This window comes from Pongo pygmaeus, chromosome 2, assembly GCF_028885625.2.
Source record: "Pongo pygmaeus isolate AG05252 chromosome 2, NHGRI_mPonPyg2-v2.0_pri, whole genome shotgun sequence".
NCBI lineage: Eukaryota > Metazoa > Chordata > Mammalia > Primates > Hominidae > Pongo > Pongo pygmaeus.
In genome coordinates, this window is record NC_085930.1 from 168,975,965 (window position 1) to 168,997,431 (window position 21,467).

At 45.3% G+C, this 21,467-nt stretch overlaps 2 long non-coding RNA genes across 2 annotated transcripts in view; one reads left to right on the top strand and one right to left on the bottom strand.

The window, feature by feature from the left end:
* Positions 1 to 18,158, bottom strand: part of LOC129033153 (uncharacterized) — a 31,681-nt gene extending 13,523 nt beyond the window's left edge. The window contains exon 1 of the long non-coding RNA XR_008501548.1: positions 18,026 to 18,158. This is a non-coding gene — a long non-coding RNA (uncharacterized LOC129033153). The remainder of the gene's footprint in view (positions 1 to 18,025) is intronic.
* On the top strand, positions 326 to 11,087 carry LOC129033154 (uncharacterized). Its single transcript, XR_008501549.1, has 3 exons — positions 326 to 419; positions 6,271 to 6,547; positions 10,843 to 11,087. It is a non-coding gene; the product is annotated as an uncharacterized LOC129033154 (long non-coding RNA).
* Positions 18,159 to 21,467: the final 3,309 nt, after the last annotated feature.

Genomic DNA, 21,467 nt, shown 5'->3' on the forward strand with positions numbered 1-21,467 from the left:
TGGTTTCAGGTGACTTTAAGAGGGAACTGTTCTGAGAGTCTCCATCTCACAGGAGCTTCTTTCAGTGTGGCCAGGGCCATCTAGGATCTCATTGCCCTTTCCTCTGTCTCCTCCCAGCCTCCCTGCACTTGCTGTCCTCCAGCCACTCCTTGCCATTTCTTTTCGAAGGCATGCTCCTGCCTCAGGGCCTTTGAACTTACTGTCTTCCCCCACAAATAGCCCTGTTGCTCACTCCCCTCGTATCCTCTGGTCTCTACTCAGATGCTGCCCTATCAGAGAAACTCTCCTGACACAACCACTCTCCCCTTTCCTTTTCTTTCAGGGAATGGGCCACTCCTGGCATCCTGCACATTTTAGCATTTGTTTCCTGTCTCTCCCCACAAGAACAAGCTGCAGAGGAACTGTATCCCTAGCGTCTAGTAAGTTCTCAATGACCACTTTTTCAAGGACCACATTTCCATAATATTAAAATGTATTATGAGAGGGAAGAGCAGTGAATTTTCCTGTTATCTGCCCTGGTCACGTGTTGCCTAAGTGTGTGCCTCTACGTGTGTAATTGAGTCTCTTTGTGCCTCACTTTCCTTATCTGTTAAATGGGAGTTAAAATATTATCACCTCCACAAAGTTATGGAAATTAAATCACAGGTGGGGATTGTGCCTGGCAGGCAGCAAGCACTCGGTGAGTGTTAGCTATCTGATATTAACTATTATTTTGCTATGGATATGGGTGTGGACCATGTAAAAATGCAAGGCTTCAAAAGTAGACAACGACCCTCTCACTTGGGGTTCATACCTAATGTGCCACGAGATGGGCTTTGGACCTTCCAGATCTGAGCCACCTTTGGGAGGATCGCGTGAAGGGAAGCTAGGCACTCCTGCTCAGCATGATTGGCAAGGTCCTTATGCCCGCACTAGTGCCCAGAAGGTGCAGGCAGTTCCGGCTGTTGCCACAACTGCTGCCTAGACTATTGGCCTATCAGGGCAGTGTTGGGGGACCAGGGGTTGCAAGAGAACCAGCTTTTAAAAACAGCATTGAAGATAAAATGGCAAATAAAGACTAAAAGTTTTCAGAATCCTTGTCTCAGAAGGTTCTAGGCTGACCTTAAGGTTCTGAAACACAGACGCGAGTCTTGTCTTGCTTGAACTTATCCTGTTTTTCACTTTCCTTGCCAACTAGAAGTTATTTTATTTACCATATAAATACTTTTCCAATGCTGTCTAAAACCATGCTTGTAATTAATACATCTGGAAACAACAATTAATAAATGATGTGTGTATTACTTTAAAATAAAAATAAAGGTTTCTATGTAATTTCTGTAATTAAGGAAATTAATACCTTACTTAACAGACTTACTTCCAGAACTGCTCTCAGAACTGTTGTCCTCTCTAAAATGAAAACAAAGGTCAGGAAAGGCACACACTGAATAAAGAGTAGAAATGATTTATTTTAAAAATCATACATTTTGTAAAACAGATCCAAACTCAATTAATTTCTTTCCTAAATTCTCAGAGTCCACAACCAGTCTGTTTCACATCAAAGGAGCCTGTTCTTCTTTGAAAATGGATAAAAGAGAATGTAATTGTTTGAATTTGAGCTCAAATCACAAGTCTGGCTTTAATACTAATTTCATTTGGTGTCACCCAAGTCCTACCCAGCCTTGACTCGCCCCTGCTCCTCCAGTCTTACCCCTTTACCCGCACATCTAGAAGGCTCACATGCACAACTTCAATGATACAACCTTGCAGAAAGCTGGAGTGGGAATGCCATTTCTCCATTGGCCTTCTTGTTCTTCTCTGTCATCCCACCTCCAACTGCTAACACCCCAGGCCCCAATGCCCACTCCCAGCCTCCTTTCCACGTTGAGAGCCCAGGGAGGGCATCTAACCTACTCCCCAATCTGCAAGTCTAATCTCCACCCCCAGAAGCACCCGACATCTCTCCTACTCGACCTCACAGGTGCGCCCCATGCACAGTCCTACCCAGCACAAGCACACGGCCTCACTCCCATGTCTCCTTATTTCCCTGACACAGCCTCACCCTCCACTCAGGCTCAGGATCAAATGAGGAAATATAGGGAAAGATATGAGCACTATTCTCAAATCTTTCCCTCCCTCCATATAACTATAGACAACCAGAACCAAGGATCAGCAATTGTTACATGGAGGAAGGAAAAAGATTTGAACTAATGAAAAGAACAATAATAATAGCAGCTAATAGCAGCATATTTTTTTCTTTTTTGAGACAAGATCGCACCATGTTGCCCAGGCTGAACTCAAAGAACTCCTGAGCTCAAGAGATCCTCTTAGCCTCAGAAGTAGCTGAAACTACAGGTGGGCACCACCGTACATGGCTAATAGCAGATTATTGTGAGTGCCCACTATGTGTTAGGCACTGTCCATATATTCTCATGTATATATATGACTAATATGCATATATTTGTGTGTGTCTACATAAGCACAAACACTTCACATATATCTCAATAATGGGGATGGGGCTCAATTAACCAGTTGAAGGCTTTAAGAGCAAAAATTGAGGTTTTAGAGGGAAGGAATTCTGTCTCGACTTTAGCATCAATTCTTTTCCATTTCCTGCCTGCCCTGCACATTTCAGACTTGCCAGTCCCCACAATCACACAGGCCAATTCCTTGAAATGAATCTTTTCTATATCTTACACATAAATGCATATGTTTCTCTAGAGAACCCTGATACATACAGGGGAAATCTGGAAATGGATTATGCAGCAGCAGGAGGAAGAAGAGAGGCACAAGTGGCTCTGTGATGGTTAATATTACCTGTCAACTTGACTGGCCTGCAGCGCCTGACCCCTGCCAGGCACCAGGAGGCTTCATGGAGAACACGAGCTTGCTCAGATAATGAGGTCAAGTCCTCTAAGCCCCTCTGCCCTGCACCAGGTAAAAGATCAGAACAGGACACTGCGAAGGGCCCAGAGAAGCATCTGCACCTGACTCCCCAGGGGCAAGGTGGGCTGTAGGTAGGTGACAAGGTTTGGCTCCCAAACTGGCACTGGCCAAAAACAAATGGACCAGCAGGGCCAAGTGACATGGCAGAAGACCTAGTGCGGGACTCGGTCACCACTTTCAAACATCCCCAAAATTATAGTAAGCATCAAGAGACCACTTACTAGGGTCTCACTGTTAAGAGTAAAAAGGGATTGTGTATGCAAATAATTAGAAAAATCAGAAATAACTAATGTTTAAACAAAACCTAAAACTGTAATACTTCAAGACCTTTGGCCTCATAGTCTGCCTGACACATAGGAAGTGGACAGGATGGCTCAGAGCACTGCCAAGGACCTCACCTGACCTCCTGCAAGTCAGTTCTTCTCAGGACAAAGTGGACTTTTCCACAAGTTTGCCTTTAGCAATATTATAATAAACTGCACTTCAATTATCTTGCACAAACTATCACAGCTCCACACCAACGCAGTCTTAAAATGAGACTGGCCGGTGGCTCACCCTTGTCATCCCAGCACTTTGCGAGGCCAAGGTGGGTAGATCACCTGAGGTTGGGAGTTCGAGACCAGCCTGACCAAAATAGAGAAACCCCATCTCTACTAAAAATACAAAATTAGCCGGGCATGGTGGTGCATGCCTGTAATCCCAGCTACTCAGGAGGCTGAGGCAGGAGAATCGCTTGAGCCCCAGAAGCAGAGGTTGTGGTGAGCCAAGATTACGCCATTGCACTCCAGCCTGGGCAACAAGAGTAAAACTCTGTCTCAAAAAAATAAAATAAAATAAAATAAAGAGACAGGCATCCCACATCAACGCTTCCAAGGTGTGTACCCTTTTGATCTGGCAATTCTGCCTAGAAGGTCATCTGAGGATGTGGCCAGGAGAGCACAAATATACACATTTACAGATGCTCATCACAGTGTCACTTTGAGGACTTAAACAGAAACTCTGTGAGTTATAAGATCATTGAAGAGCTGTGACTTTAACCTCTCTACCTTACTTCCTCGCTAGATTCCTCTAGGAACAGAAAAATACAGATTCCTCAAGAACTATTAGGAATACATACATACATACACAATACATACATAAAACTTACTGACACGGAAGATGCCCACTTCATATGCGGTGTGCATCATGGCCGCACTGTAGAGCCTTCTTTCATTTTAAACAGCATTACTGGCGGGGCACGGTGGCTCATGCCTGTAATCCCAGAACTTTGGGAGGCCAAGGAGGGTGGATCACCTGAGGTCAGGAGTTCAAGACCAGCCTGACCAATATGGTGAAACCCTGTCTCTACTAAAAATACAAAAAGTTGGCTGGGCACGGTGGCTCACACCTGTAATCCCAGTACTTTGGGAGGCTGAGGCAGGCAGATCACAAAGTCAGGAGATTGAGACCATCCTGGCTAACACGGTGAAACCCCGTATTTACTGAAAATACAAAAAATTAGCCAGGTGTGGTGGTGGGCGCCTGTAGTCCCAGCTACTCAGGAGGCTGAGGCAGGAGAATGGTGTGAACCTGGGAAGCGGAGCTTGCAGTGAGCCAAGATCCCGCCACTGCACTCCACCCTGGGCGACAGAGCAAGACTCTGTCTCAAAAAAAACAAAACAACAACAACAACAAAGTTAGCCAGGCATGGTGGTACATGCCGGTAATCCCAGCTACTTGGGAGGCTGAGGCAGGAGAATTGCTTGAACCTGGGAGGTGGAGGTTACAGTGAGCGGAGATCGTGACATTGCACTCCAGGCTGGTCAAGAAGAGCGAAACTCCATCTCAAATGATAATAATAATAATAATAATAATAAATAAACAGCATGACTGTGGCTGGCCACACAGGAACCTCCTAGAAGAGTCTACAGCACTGTGAGGTTTTCATTATCTTTGGGCAGAAGGAATACATGTGATCTTTATTTTCTTCTTTCTTCTTACATTACTCTACATTTCCTGAACTTTTGCAAATCATATAAATAACTTAGAAATCACAATAAACAAATCTATTGTTGTGCATCTGCAGGTGTCTCCTAAATGTTATAAGCCCTAAGATTACCCATAAGGGTAATTGAGAGTACTGAGAGACTTCAATATCATCAGATTCATAAATAGATCAAACAATATATTTATGAATAGATGTATTTCCAGAACAGGCCCCCTCATCTTTTCTAGAACTAAGATTTTGATCTATAAAGACTTACTTTTCCATTGCCTTCAATTAGACCAACCTGCAGAAAATAATAATAATAATAAGTACAATATCTAAAAGAACTGCAAGGCAAGAGTTAGCAAAATCATCCTTGTCAAACGTTTCTATAAACTATCAGAAGCAGATACATGACTGACATGCAAACTCCATCAACAACCAGAAGAACGCCTAAGTCTTTGGAGCAATGCTGAAACTGTGGTTACTTCCAGTTACCAAAATGCTGCACTCTCCTAGAAAATGGTTATGACTTGGACAATCCATTAAAAATCAAGAAAGTTTTCATAACAGAAGAAAATTTTCAAAAATAGAATATTAAATGAAAAGTAGCATATGTTTATAATATGGAATATGAACACATAGGCAAGCATCCTAAGAGGGAATCTTACAGGAATTGTCAGACTTATCTGGCTTCTCCAGAAATGCAAGTCAAGACCTTCCATTCTGTCCCTATTCTAAGGGAAATGTCAGTTCCCAGGGGCAGGGCTCTTCTACGGATCCACAACCCAAGAGGAAGCCTCAGAGGCACAGGCTCTGGGAGTACCAGGTGGCAGCTTCAACCCAGAAGCGCACGTGAGTGCAGTGCACTTGAACACTCCAGGTCACCTGTGGAAGGGCCCTTAGCTCAGGCAGTGGGATGGGAGACAGGAATGGGTTTATTGACTTCATAGAGTATAAAATAAACAATTCAAATACACCCAAATGCACTCGTTCATAAAAGAAACTAAAGTAACAAATTCTGACCCCATGATGAGACCCCAGATAAACATTAGGGGTCACCAGGGGTAAAGGGAACTGGCAACAAGTCAGGTGGCCAAGACTCAAAGCCTGACAAGACCACAGGGCACTTTTTTGGACTTCCTGAAAACTCCACGTTCCTATAAAATATGAGAAAAACAAGAGCTTCCCATGAGCTCTTGACTATCCCAGGATCACACCCAGTTTGGGCTAGAAAGACCCTCATGAGGGATCCACCACAGTGTAACCAGTTTAACTGCCCTTTCCTGAGCCTCTCTGTGCTCCAGGCACTGCCCCATCCCTCCCACGAGACCTGATGGGAAGCAGGTTAAGGTGGTTTCATGCTGACCATGTGTCCACAGGCTTCACAGACCAAGAGCAAGTCAGCACACCAGGCCAGGCACTCACATGGGCGCCCAGAAGTTTGAAGATCTGACCTTAGAGAGACCAGGTCCGGGAGGCTGCCGGGAAGTCTCCATCACACCGGCCTCAGCCGAGTCACGGGAATGCAGGCTCTGCCATGCCCAGGGGCCTGAGATGCAACTTCAAGGACAATGGGAGCCAGAACGCTTGGCCTCACACGGAAGGTGCCTCCTAACCACCACCACACTTGACGTAGCACCAGCACACGGAGATTAGGTGAGAGTGGGCTCTGGTGCAAAGGTAACAGTGCTGGGGACCTGTAAGCCAGTCACTGACCAAAGGTGGATGTGGCCTGCTGGATAAGGGAAGGGGAAAAGGCTGGAGGGAAAGGCCACAAGGTTAAGAGCAGGTAGTAAGACCAGGTGACTGGGGCCTGGTGTGTGAGGCTAGATGGACAGAGCACCCAGTTAAGACAAGGTGGTTAAAGCAAAGTGGGCAAGGCCAGGAGAGTAAAACTGGGTGAGTATGACTAGGGGGCTGATAAGGCCAAGTAGAAACTCTAGGTAAGTAAGGCAAGGTGGTATGGCTAAAAGCTAGTGCCAGGTGAGTAAGGCCTAATCGCTAAGGCCAGGAGATCAAAACCAGGTTGATAATACTAGGTGGGTAAGCACAGTGGGTAAGACCATGAGGTTAAGACCAGGTGAGTGACACCAGAAGGTTAATAGAAACAGGCTGGTAAGGCAAGGAGGTTAAGGCCAGGTGAGTAAGAACAGGTAGGTAAGACTGGGGGCTAAGACCGGGGGGACAAGTTCAGGAAGCTATGGCCAGATTGGTAAAACCAGAAGGTTAAGGCCACTAGTTGGGTAAGGAACAGCGGGTACAACCAGAAGTGGAAAGCTAAGTCTGAAGGCCAGATGTAAAGGTCAGGTGTGTAAAGTATGATGAAGACCAGATAAGTAAACTAGGAGGATAATGCAAGTTGGTAAAGCCATGAGAATAAGTCCAGTAGGGAAAGCCCGATCTGTGTAGTGTGAGTCAGAGCACACACTTTAGAGCCAGAGTTTCACCCTTTCCTAGATGGAGACTTGAGCAAGTGGAGTAGCTTCTCAGAGGTTCTTTGTCCATCACATAGTGATAAGGCCAGGTGCGGTGGCCCATACCTATAATCTCAGTGCTTTGGGAGGCCAAGGTGAGCAGATCATTTGAGCCCAGAAGTTTGAGACCAGCCTGAGCAACATGGCAAAACCCCATCTCTAACAACAACAACAAACCCATAGTGATAAGAGGGTTTGTTAGGGAAACATGTTATTCAATGAGGAGAGGCAGTTAAACCACTAGCTTAGTTCTGTAAATGCGGAGTCATTTCCAGATTGGAGAATGATTTAAGCAAAGATGGTGAGGAGGTTAGAAAGCTCTTAGGAAACGGTTGTCGACGGTAAGCTCATGTCCCAGTTTGAAACATGAAACACTGTGAAACTATGAGAGGACAGAAAAATAAGACTTCGGAAGAATGGAGGTGAGGGGCTAGAAGCCTCAGTGAAGTAGTTAAAACAGGGTCTGGAAGGCGGGGCTGGTAGCAAAAGAAAAGAAGGTGTGTGATTCCAGATGGGGATTCCCAAGGTCGAAGTTTCAGTTGCCACTCAAGCAATCTAACCCTTCTAATTGTCATCATTTTATATCTTGATATTGTATATTATCAATTAACACAACTTTTTAATTTAAAAAGTTTTCTTAAAGGAAACTGATATTAAGGATTCACTTTTAAAATTATAAAGTTTGCCAGGTGCAGTGGCTCACACCTGTAATCCTAGCACTTTGGGAGACAGAGGCAGCAGGATGGCTTCAGACCAAGATTCAAGAACAGCCTGGGCCCCCTAGCAAGACCTTCATCTCTACAAAAAATAAAAATCAGCCTGGTGTGATGGTGTGTACCTGTAGCTAGCTACTTGGAAGGCTGAGGCAGGAGGATCTCTTGGGCCCAGGAGTTTAAGGCTGCAGTGAGCTATGATTGCACCACTGCACTCCAGCCTGGGCAACAGAGTGAGACCCTGTCTCAAAAAATAATACGTAAAATTGTTATATTGAAGTGTATCCAGAGAAACCAGTGGGAATTTAAATTACTTTTGGTTGAAATGGATCTGAGGAAATTATATGGACAGAAAACTGAGATAATGTAAGTTGTATCTTGAATAAAAACTCTGATTTTGGCCAGGCATGGTCACTTACACCCGTAATCTCAGAGCTTTGGGAGGCTGAGGCAGGAGGATCACTTGAGCCCAGGGGTTCAAGACCAGCCTGGGCAACATAGGGAGACCCCCATGTCTAAAAAATTTTTTAGATAAATAAATAAACTCTGGTTTTGGGGGTGGGGTGGGTGGAGCTGGGGAAAGAGGAGTAAAAAACATAATTGTCCCATAACTATAACATTTAAAGATTTGACTAAGCAAAACAAAAGCCCCAGCTGCTGGAGCAGAGGTGCTGGCTCTGGTTCCACAGGCACCCACAGCCCAAATCCCTGGAGGTCATTGGGGTGCACAGCTAGTGTGTGAACACTTCAAATAGTCGGTGTGCTCAGCCAGGAGAGGAACTGGTCTGGTTTGGTTTGGTCTGTTTTAGCAGTGCAGAAGCTTGATTGATTTGATTTCTGCATCCTTTACATTTTGGATTATATTTCACATCTTTCCCAGTAAGTAACACACACAACCCAGTGTTGGTTATCATATCATTCTGAAAAGTATCACAAGGGGCTAAGTAGCTGGACATCAAAGGAGTTTTAACCCACTCTTCTCTTTCTTCTGTCCTCCAGAATTTGTTTGTTTGCTTGTTTGTTTTTTGGAGATGGAGTCTCGCTCTGTCACCCAGGCTGGAGTGCAGTGGTGCGATCTCGACTCACTGCAACCTCCGTCTCCCAGGTTCAAGCAATTCTCCTGCCTCAGCCTCCTGAGTAGCTGGGACTACAGGCATGTACCACCATGCCTGGCTAATTGTTTGTATTTTAGTAGAGATGGAATTTTACCATGTTGTCCAGGCTGGTCTTGAACTCCTGAGCTCAGGCAATCTGCCCGCCTCAGCCTCCCAAAGTGCTAGGATTACAGGCGTGAGCCACCACGCCCAGCCCTTTTTTTTTTTTTTTCTTTTGAGACAGAGTCTCACTCTGTCACCCAGGCGGGAGTACAGTGTTGCAATCTTAGTTCACTGCAACCTCCACCTCCCAGGTTCAAGCGATTCTTATGCCTCAGCTTCTCAAGTAGCTGGGATTACTGGCCCGCACCCCCAAGCCCGGCTAATTTTTGTATTTGTAGTAGAGATGCGGTTTCACCATGTTCGCCAGGTCGGTCTCAAACTCCTGGTCTCAAGTGATCCACCCACCTCAGCCTCCTAAAGTTCTGGGATTACAGGCATGAGCCACCGTGCCCGGCCTCTGTCCTCCAGAATTTTTATTTTGCTGCATAAATGTAATGATATCAGGGAGCTGTTAGGTATTCCATGTATCTACTTATCTGAATAACTTTTGAATCATTTCTTAACTTGTTTCTATGGTATCCATCAGGTTATACGTGGACAGATGATCTGGTAAGTACTGATAATGATGCAGAAGGAGTGCTGTGCACCAGTCATCCATTGATGTCTGTTTTCCAAGACTCAGAATTATGATCATTACAGATCATTATTTCCCATCATGTCTTTATCTTTCAAAAGGAAATGGTTTTTGATTTTCAGTTGTTTTGGAATTCAGCCTTTCCTATGGATGTGACTGATTTTTGCTCTCTATATTTTACCCTTCAATTAGCCACTTTAAAACAGGCCTGTTGGGCTGCATGCGGTGGCTCAGCACTTTGGGAGGCTGAGGCAGGCAGATCACCTGAGATCGGGAGTTCGAGACCAGCCTGACCAACATGGAGAAACCCCGTCTCTAATAAAAATACAAAATTAGCCAGGCATGGTGGCGTATGCCTGTAATCCCAGCTATTTGGGAGGCTAAGGCAGGAAAATCGCTTGAACCCGGCGGGTGGAGGTTGCAGTGAGCCAAGATGGTGCCACTGCACTCCAGCCTGGGCAACAAGAGCGAAACTCCGTCTCAAAAACAAAACAAACAAACAAAAACCAAAAAACCAAAACAGGCCTGTTTATTCAAGCCAAAATTTCTGATCCATAAAGAGTCCTAGTTGGGACATTGTGTTATTTTTATTTATTTATTTATTTATTTATTTATTTATTTATTTATTTTGAGACGGAGTCTTGCTCTGTCACCAGGCTGGAGTGCAATGGCATGATTTTGGCTCGCTGCACCCTCCCGCTTTGGGGTTCAAGTGATTCTCCTGCCTCATTCTCCCGAGTAGCTGGGAGTACAGGCGCCCGCCACCACACCCAGCTAATTGTTGTATTTTTAGTAGAGACAGGGGTTTCACCATGTTGGCCAGGATGGTCTCGATCTCTTGACCTCGTGATCCACCCGCCTCAGCCTCCCAAAGTGCTGGGATTACAGGCGTAAGACACTGCACCCGGCCTTAGAATCTTCTTTAATAATTATCAGCACTGTAAGATGTTTCTGGTCTCCACTCTTTTTTCAGGCCTACACCAATGGCTAATTGAGACCATGCATCACTATTAAGGCATCTTCAGCAAAAGGAACTATGGAAGTTCTGCATGAAACATAGACACCTGTTAGAAAAGGAACTAAATTTCAAACAGGGAATGTGGTGTTGAATCACAGCGAAGTGTCCAGAAGGAACTCCCAAAGTACTGTTTTCCAAAGTACAGAATGATATAGAAGATTGTTTTAAGTGGAATTCCTGAAAATAAATTTTTAAATGTTTCTTTTTGACTTCCTCTTCATATGGCAAATGATACCAATGTTCCATTTATATTAGTTATGAATTTAAAGAAATATTGAGAAAATCACATTTCACCTGGCATATGAGTACAGAAAAAAATCATGACAATGGAAGTCAAATGACTTAAGTTTGGGAAACATTTGGCTGAGAGGATGTGTTGGAAAGCAAGTTAAAATCCCAAACTCAGCCAGGTGCAGTGGCTCACGCTTGTAATCCCAGCACTTTGGAAAGCTGAGGCAGGAGGATCGCTTGAGCCCAGGGGTTCAAGACCAGCCTGGGCAACACAGGGAGACCTCTGTCTATACAAAAATAAATAAGTATTGATTAGCCGGGCATAGCGGCACACACTTGTGGTCCCAGCCACTTGGGAACTTCAGCCCAGGAGTTCAAGGCTGCAGTGAGCCATGACCATGCCCACTGCACTCCAGCCTGGGCAACAGAGTGAGAGCCTGTCTCTTAAAAGAAAAAAAGATAGATTCAAAATCTGATAACAGTAGGTTTGGGGATGGCCCTGAGGTCTTGGACTTTTCTTTTCTCTCTCTGTTTTTTTTTTTTTTTTTTTTTTTTAGATGGAGTCTTGCTCTGTCGCCAGGCTGGAATGCAATGGTGCAATCTCAGCTCACTGCAACCTCTGCCTCCCAGGTTCAAGCGATTCTCCTGCCTCAGGCTCCCAAGTAGCTGGGATTACAGGCACCTGCCACCACGCCCAGTTAATTTTTTTTTTTTTTGTAGTTTTTAGTAGAGACAGGGTTTTGCCATGTTGGCCAGGCTGGTCTTGAACTCCTGACTTCAGGTGATCCACCCGCCTCGGTCTTCCAAAGTGCTGGGATTACAGGCCTGAGCCACCACGCCCAGCCAGGTCTTGGGCTTTTCATAGGCTCCCTGGGCATCTTTCATGGTGTGGAAATTTGAAAGCCAGGAGCAATCTGCCATACATCAGGAAGCCACTAGATGGCAAGAGACATCCCTTGGAGCCCATTCTTCAGTCCAGAAAGTGGTCAGAGAGGAAACCCGTCAAGTGGGGAAGAATCCAAGCACACATGTTAAATGCACTTTAATAAATAGTTGGTGCAGATGAAAGGGCAGGAAGAGTTTCTGTCACCTCTTGCCCCCCTCTAGTGTCCCCTCAAGTATTTGAAATGCTTCAAGGATCCTTAAATAAAACTCTGCAACCAGGGAGCTGTGCTACCCTGTAGCACAATCAGCTAAGGGAAAAACTAGCTCAATGATAGGGCTAGTATTTATATGGGGTCAGTGGCTTTTATTGGCAGACATATATGCCCTTTTGTGCAATATAGGAGATAGGAAAAACCCAAACCAAAGCTTTTTTTTTTAATTTTTTTTCTGCTCTCAATCAACACAGAATACTTCTGTGACCAAATGTGGGCAAAATTTTCCCCAGACACCAAACAATCCATTTTCCAGCAGGTTCTCCAGTGGACACTAGCTGGGTGTCCTCTAATTCAACTCAATTTTGACACTCCCTACCTAAAGACAGTGTTAGATCTCATAGGTTCAGGGCTTAGTCTCACAAAACTGTCCCCAACTTCAGATACCAGTTGCAGATCTGAGCCTCTAGAACTTCTGACCCACCAGCTACAAATTAAGGTTACCACATGCCCCTCCCCAGGTTCAATTAATTTGTTAGAGCAGTTCACAAGAACTCAGAGAAACACATTTACCAATTTATTAATAAAGAATATAATAAGAGTTCACCTAACTAGACTAAAAAAAAGAATATGATAAAGGATACAGACGAAGAGATCCATGGGGTGAAGTCAGCAAGGGTTCCGATCCTAGGAGCTTCTGTCCTCATGAAGTTGGGGTACACCACCCTCCCAGCATGTGGATGTGTTCACCAACCCAGGAGGTCTCCAAACTCAGTCCTTTTGAATTTTTTTTTTTTTTTTTTTTTTTTTTTTACGGAGTCTTGCTCTGTCACCAGGCTGGAGTGCAGTGGCGCGATCTTGACTCACTGCAACTTCCACCTCCTGGGCTCAAGTGATTCTCCTGCCTCAGCCTCCCAAGTAGCTGGGACTACAGGCCCAGCTAATTTTTATATTTTTAGTAGAGACAGGGTTTTACCACACCACCACGCTCGGCTAATTTTTATATTTTTAGTAGAGACAGGGTTTTACCATGTTGGCCAGGATGGTCTCGATCTCTTGATCTCGTGATCTGCCCACTCCAGCCTCCCAAAGTGCTGAGATTACAGGCGTGAGCCACCATGCCTGGCCTCCTTTTGAATTTTTATGGAAGCTTCCATTTGTAGGCATGATTGATTATATCATTAGCCATTAATGATCAACTCAATTTTCAGCCCCCCTTCCCTCCTTGGAGGTTGGGGCCTGGGGCTGAAAATCTTAACCCTGTAATCAGAACTTGATTTTTCCCACAACAAGCTCCACCCTGAGGCTATCTAGAGGCTCTCAGCCTCCAGTCACCTCATTAGCACAGAAGATTCCAAGGACTGAAGGAACCGTATGTCAGGAAAAGATAAGGAAGACCAAATACACATTTCACAATATCACACCTTCCAAGTGTATGACCCTGTACCTAAGAGATAACACATGTTAAAATCAGATACAAAACAGATAGTACCATCCTGTGACTTTTCTGTAGAATGTGCTTTTCCTCCAAATGCCAGGAAATGGCATAACAGAGACTAAAATTCAGAGTGCTTGCTGTTCTTTTTAGTGGCTACTAAGGTGGTGTCGGTGTGTAGAGCTAATATTTAGATAAAGACAGGTGGGCAAGGGTACTATTTGAGACATATGAATTATTGTTGGTGTCTGATTTTGTTTTATTCCAACCTAATTAGTTCTGCCTTGTAAAATACTCTCATTACCTGAATTACCACTGTGAATATTATACTCTAATAATTTATTATTATAGAAATAGTACCCTTCCGTTTTTGAAATAGTTTAGAAAGCAGTGATATTGGGGGCACTTAAATATATTTTAAAAGTGGTTAGGCCGGGCGCTGTGGCTCATGCCTGTAATCCCAGCACTTTGGGAGGCCAAGGCAAGTGGATCACCTGAGGTCAGGAGTTCAAGACCAGCCTGCCCAACATGGTCAAACACCGTCTCTACTAAAAATGCAAAAATTAGCTGGGCATGGTGGTGCACGCCTGTAATCCCAGCTACTCGAGAGGCTGAGGCAGGAGAATCGCTTGAACCTGGGAGGCGGAGGTTACAGTGAGCCATGATCATGCCACTGTACTCTAGCCTGGGTGACAGAGCGAGACTCTGTCTAAAAAAATATTAAATAAATAAATGTGGTTAAAGTAACCAATCATGGTGTACTTTTTTATTTTATTTTATTTATTTATTTTTTTTTTTTTTTGAGACAGAGTCTCACTCTTGTCATCTAGGCTAGAGTGCAGTGATGTAATCGGCTCACTGCAACCTCCACCTCCCAGGTTTAAGTGATTCTTGTGCCTCAGCCTCCTGAGTAGCTAGGATTACAGGCACCTGCCACCACGCCCGGCTAGTTTTTATATATTTTAGTAGAGATGGGGTTTCATCATGTTGGCCAGGCTGATCTTGATCTCCTGACCTCAGGTGATCTGCCCGTCTCAGCCTCCCAAAGTGCTGGGATTACAGGCATGAGCCATCGCCCCCAGCCTACTTATTTATTTTTTGATACAGAGTCTCGCTCTGTTAGCCAGGCTGGAGTGCAGTGGCGCAATCTTGGCTCACTGCAACCTCTGCCTCCCAGGTTCAAGTGATTCTCCTGCCTCAGCCTCCCAAGTAGCTGGGATTACAGGCATGCACCATCAGGCCTAGCTAATTTTCCTGTTTTTAGTAGAGATGGAGTTTCACCGTGTTGGTCAGGTTGGTCTCAAACTCCTGACCTCAGGTGATCTTTTTTAAGTAAGAAGAATATATTTTCATTATACATGTCTATAAGTGATTGAAGTGGTTAGAGGAGCTACTGAATTCCTCATTTACTTTTAGATGAAGCAAAGACTAACACCCCGCCCTCCCAGCCAAATAGATACTAAGTTGAATATTCTTTCTGGGAACCTGGAGAAAAAGTGGATAAAAATCACTACTGCCAGGCCGGGCGTGGTGACTCACACCTGTAATCCCAGCACTTTGGGAGGCCAAGGCGGGCAGATCATGAGGTCAGGAGATCGAGACCATCCTTGCTAACACGGTGAAACCCCGTCTCTACTAAAAATACAAAAAATTAGCCGGGCGTGGTGGCAGGTGCCTGTAGTCCCAGCTACTTGGGAGGCTGAGGCAGGAGAATGGTGTGAACCCGGGAGGAGGAGCTTGCAGTGAGCCAAGATCTTGCCACTGCACTCCAGCCTGGGTGACAGAGCAAGACTCCGTCTCAAAAAAAAAAAAAAAAAAAAATCACTACTGCCAGTGTGGCACTGTAGATTAGCAATACTGATGATATCTGATGGAGGACAACAGATGTTATCATGTGCAAATTTAGGATGCTGAAGAAGTGACAAGAAAAGGATCAGAGCCTTGCCACAACATAGAATTTATGTAAGTGCTTGAATGATGTCATCTCTCTTGAAGTCCAAGATGTGCTGTAAGGTGAGCAGGAAATAAACTTAGTCATTTTATTTGGAATCAAGCTGTGTCTTTGGGAATAACAAATGCATAGTACAGAATGTGTTGCTTGGTTATTTATAAGCTTGGGTTCAGAGAGTTAATGCAAATGCAACAGTAAGCAAGGGGTTGCCATCCTCTTAGTAAGGATGGTGTGTGCAGCTGAGTCAGAGGAAGGGTTGGAAGCCCAGCCCCAGTGCTGGCTAGCTTTGGGAGTGTAAGCGAAGTCTCAACCTAACTTGAAGCCTCTCTGTTCCCATCTGTGAAATGGGTACAAACCCCCCATGATCTGGGCTGTAGTGAGAATGAAAGGAGGCCATGCACGTAAAGATCCAGGCAGGTGGTCAGGCTCAGTAAGGGAGAGGTCATGTCACTCTGGTACTTGAGACCAAGACCGGACTGGTAACATAAGCCTTCTGGGCCTTCCGGGGCCCTGAAGCGTGGATCACGGGGACCACTGGGTGGCGCCAGAGATGCTCAACCAGCAAAGAGGGGAAGGGAGAAAGCAGAGCCCAGGGAGGCCTGGAGGGCATCGTTCCTGGTGTTGATCCAGAAAACCACAGGGTTCCTTGTCTTGGTTTTCAACCACTTCTCTTTCTGTGTGTGTGTGGATGGATGTAGCACATTGTTATAACCAAGCTCAAAACAATGCAAAACTTTGATTATATATGTTGTTACTATGGTTAACAAATGTATTCTTCCGTCTGAGAATCCTCAGTAGTACAGAGAGAGGTTTTGCATTTAGAATTCTATTTAGACTTTTTATTCCTTGAAGCATCAAAAGTACATAAACATCCCAAAAGGTTATATCAGAAGTCAAAGCATTATGATCTCTCTGGATGCTTTTCAGACATGGTGGGTGAGCGTTCTGAATCCCACCCCTGCCCCCACTGCCCCCACCCCTCCACCACCCGGCCAGCTTTGCCTGGAGAGCTACTGAGATTTTCCACCATCTAGTCTTGGGATGCTGAAGCCTCAAGAGGTTAGGAATGAATGCAATTCTCACCCACCTGACAATGTTGGTATGCAAGCTTTGGTTGCTTTGGTTGCTTTGGTTGGTATGAGACCACCTCATCCTATTGGAGAAGTTCTTTTCTTGTTTTTCACCATGGAATCATTTACTTTTGTGGTGGGGGAGGAATGCTACTCAGAAAGAGCTTTCAAAGAACAAAGGAAAAACTTCCTTATCTTCTTCTCCTTATTTTTCTTTTTTCTTTTAGTAGAGACAGAGTTTTTGTCCTCCAGGTTGCAGCACAATGGCAAATTATGCTCACTGTACCCTGGAACTCCTGGGCTCAAGGAGTCCTCAAGCCTCCCAAGCAGCTAGGAGCACAGGTGTATGTCACTTCTTAAAGGAGACTTGCCACAGAGAATAATGGGCCACACTGGCTTTTGTTAATTGGTGAAATGATTTTGTTGATCTATATAGATACTGCTACTCTACAGAGCAACAAAACCATTTCACCAATTAACCACCTAGCATCATGCGTGTGGTGATTAACAACTTGGATATATTTTGCTTAAGCTATTTGAAGAATCCCTAAATTATGGATAAAGGGAAGAATAATAAACCTGCCTTTTGACACTGCTCATGTATCTTCTTTGTATCATTATTTACTTACAAGCCTTATTTTTTTTTTTTTTTTTTTTTTTGAGACAGAGTCTTGCTCTGTCTGAAGTGCTGTGGTGTGATCTCAGCTCACTGCAACCTCCGCCTGCCGGGTTCAAGAGATTCTCCTGCCTCAACCTTCCTAGTAGCTAGGATTACAGGCGCCTGCCACCACGCCTGGCTAATTTTTGTATTTTTAGTAGAGATGGGGTTTCACCATGTTGGCCAGGCTGGTCTCGAGCTCCTGACCTCAGGTGATCTGCCTGCCTTGGCCTCCCAAAATGTTGGGATTACAGGTATGAACCACCGTGCCCAGCCACAAGTCGTATTTTAAAGCATCCTATTCCTTAGTTATAATTCCCTTGACTTTTAGCAACAGTTGGTTTTGACCCCAGCTCCCTGGTGCCTGGACCTCCAGATCCACCCTGGAGCCCACAGGTGGATTTACATCTAATATGTTACAATCCTGATGTAAATCCCCAGGAGGAAGCCTGGCGTTAGCCACTCTTATTCTGCACAGTGCTATTCTTGCTGTTGCTTTCACCTCGGCAGGAGTTTCCTTTTCACAAGGGAAAAGGCTCTATGCATTTATAGCAGTGTTTTATTTTCCAGCAAGCTTAGAAATCTACAAGGTGGTTCCACTGCTTATAAAAACTGCCGCAGAGGAGGGCTTGGACTAGTTCTAGAGTGTTAAATTCTTCCTTAGCCATGGAAGTCACTTGTGAAAGGAAATCTTACCTGCAACCTGCATTGGACAAGCATTCAAAAGTAGGGATGATCTGGTGGGGCCATTGATGGGAGAGGATTTTGAGGAGTTACTGAGGAGCCCTGTGGGACCCCTGACCTGCTTCTGGCAGGGCAGCTTGGAAACCAGCATTATGAGGTGACTGCTTGCGTCTCTTGAAGCTGTGGTCCAGGAGTGTGTTTCTAAGACATTTGCAACCTAATGGGAAGTAAACTACTTTCCCATCAGCTGTGGTATGTTTTGTAGTAACCACATAATCCCAAGCCAAAGATATTTAAATTATTTTAAATCAAGAGGCTTGTGAATTTTGGATTTCCCTCATTACAAGCATGTATAATTATTTTAAGCCAAACAAACGTGATACTTAACTTTTTAACTTTTTTTTTTTTGTATTTTGGAATCATTTTCTTTTCAAAGACTAAGGACTTTCTTGTTTATTCCTTTATTAGAAACAGAGCCGGGGAAGAGGGGGTACTGAAAGGGCATAGCCTGTCCTGTTGGCGGGGCCGTGGGACCCTCCGTGGCTCCCCAGCCAGGAGGCTGCGCTTACCTGCTCCGCACGACCGCTGTGGCGTGGGGGCTCTTAGCTCTGTTGCTGCGGGGCTCCAGGCTGGTGCTTGTGCTGAGAATGGCTGCGGGAGGGGCTCGCGTGCCCAGCGCTGCACCGCGAGGCGACCAACCGCTGACATGTGGGGCGATTGGGTGGACAGGAAGACTCGGCGAGCTTTTGTAGCCGCGGGTAGGGGCAGCCTGGGCTCCCTGAACCAAGCGCGCGTGGGCGGCGGCCCTGCCCCTGTGCACCGACCAGCCAGCGCGCAGCCTGGTGAGAGCACTTGTGCGCTTTGGGATCGCCTGGGCTGCTTCTTGGCGCTCTGCCTAGGGGGAACCGGCTTGGTGACAACAGGGCTGGCCGCAGCTTCTCTGAAGTCGAAGGGTGCTATGCTTTGAATGGGTGTCCCTCAAAACTCATGCGAAAATTCAATCCTTATTAGAGGTGTGGCCTTCAGGACGTGAGTAGGCTTGAGGGCTCAGCACTTGTGAATGTCTCAGTGTTCTTGTAAAAGAGCTTGAAGGAGGGAGTTTGGTCTCTTTTGTACTTCTGCCACCTGAGGAGGCTTCACCTTGAGCTTGGACTTCCCAGACTTCAGAAGCTGTAAGAAATAAATTGCTGGTTTTGTTGTTGTTGTTTTGTTTTTTACAAATTACCCAGTCTTGGGTATTTTGTTATTACAGCACAAAAAGACTGAGACAAAGGGCCAGCACCATTCTGGACAGGACAGAGAGCTCCTGTCACCCCGATTGGAGGTGGACACTCTTGCAGCTGGACTTCTCTCACCTGGGGACCACAAGGCCCACAGGCGTTCCCTGATTCACTTCTTGGGATCTGTAAATCCCCTGAAATACTATGCCAGGTTTTACATCTAAATGCAAGTGTCTGAATGAGGGACAAAAGTTCTTATCCAATTCAACATCTGTGATACCCCCCACTGCCCACTCCCCACCTCCACCCCCACCCCCCCCAACCACCACCAAGCCTGTGAAAATGATGGATTAAACCAATAGTACCCAAACTTGGCTGCACGTTAATCAACCAGGGAGTTTTTCAAAGCTGGAAGCCCGAGTGGAAGCCCAGATCACTTAATTCAGTGGGATGGGACCCCAGCCATTAGTGTTTTGAAAGATTCACAGGTGATTCCATTGCATAGGAAAGTGTGGGCACCACTGCCCTCACTGAACACTACATGCTTCTACATTTTTTCAGCTAGATTGTTTGCTTCTCTGCCTTTTTCGTGAGGTGGTGGGTGTCACAGTATCTAGCCCAGCTCTGAGACACACTGCATATTTGCTGCATGAAGGAGGCAAAGGCAGATCGCAGGATAGGTCATCTAACTTGCAAGCCCCTCGTTGCTGTGTCCAAAATTCTCCCTGCAGTGAAATACCACTGACTTCATGGAAATGGCTTCATGTAATGTTTGAAGCTAAGGAGGAAAATGAGTCATTACTCCCTGATGGGACATCTGTCTTTTAGCCTCTCCAGAATGCAACTGCGCGTGTCACTGTGGCTCAGAGGTCTGGGATGGCATTTGGGTAAGCACCATTAGAGTCATAACCCCTGTGGTTCCAACACCTGTGAGTCCAGCACTGGGATGGATACCTTATATTCTGAAATAGATCTGGCCTGGCACTATCCTGGGCCATGTTCTCCTGTTGAGCATGAACATAAACGATTTCCCACAACACCATTAGACAAGACTCCTCTGTGACCAGGATGGATCTAGACCAGAATAAGACCACTTCAACATCATACCTGAAAACAGACAAAGCATAAACATTGTTCAAGCCACAAAAGAAAACACACAAATATAGCAGTTGTCTTGGCTAATAGAACTGGCTGCTGCTTCATTGCCAGTTATAGCTTTTATTTTGAGACAGAGTCTCGCTCTGTCACCCAGGTTGGAGTGCAGTGGCACAATGACTTACTGCAACCTCAGCTTCCTGGGCTCAAGTAATCCTCCTACCCCAGCCTCCTGAGTAGCTGGGATCACAGCCCATGCCATGACACCTGGCTAATTTTTAAAAATTTTTTTGTGGAGACAGAGTCTCGCCACATTGCCCAGGCTGGTCTCAAACTCCTGGGCTCAAGCAATTCTCTCACCTCAGCCTGCCAAAATGCTGAGATTACAGGTGTGAGCCACCACACTCAGCCCAATTACAGCTTCAGACTTGGTGTAGTCGCTTTCCCTATGGGTAAGATTTATGAGGATACACATTCGTAGAATTACCCCAGTTTCCTGACCCTATCCAACCCAGAGAAAAGCTATGCTTTCTTCATCTTCTCCCAAAGCAGCTAACCAAAGCCCAAATCCTTTAATAACATTTTCTAACCTCCTCTCACGGAGACACCCCCAGGGTTTCCCCTTGTTTGCATTTTCCCTCTTTGCAATGAGAATTAAAGCCAACTTTCTTAACTATAGGTGTGTTCCTAGTGGTTTCTGGCTGGAGAGCATTGACAAATTATCTTATTTACACATCCCAATAACAGTGCAAGAAAAATATTACACCCCCTTCCCACATGAGCTAACTGAGGTTCTTTTAGATTACATAGCTCACACAGGGCTGCTGGGCTTTAAGTGAAGAGCTAGGGTTCATTTTCACATAGTTTTGTTGGAAGACAAGCTAGCATGTTGCTTACTTACATGAACCTTAGCTGCTAAGTGGAGTTCCAACCCAGTACTGCCCTTTTCTGGCTGTAGGAACTTGAGGAAGTCCTGTAACACTTATCAACTTCCTTACCTAAAAAAAAGTGTTACCAAAATGCCAGGAGTTTGATCTAGGTACAATTGCTCACCGCACAGGAAGCCAATCACTGAGACAATGATTATTGCCGGGGAAGAAGGCTTAATCACGTGCTGCAGCTGTGATCTGGCCAACTTA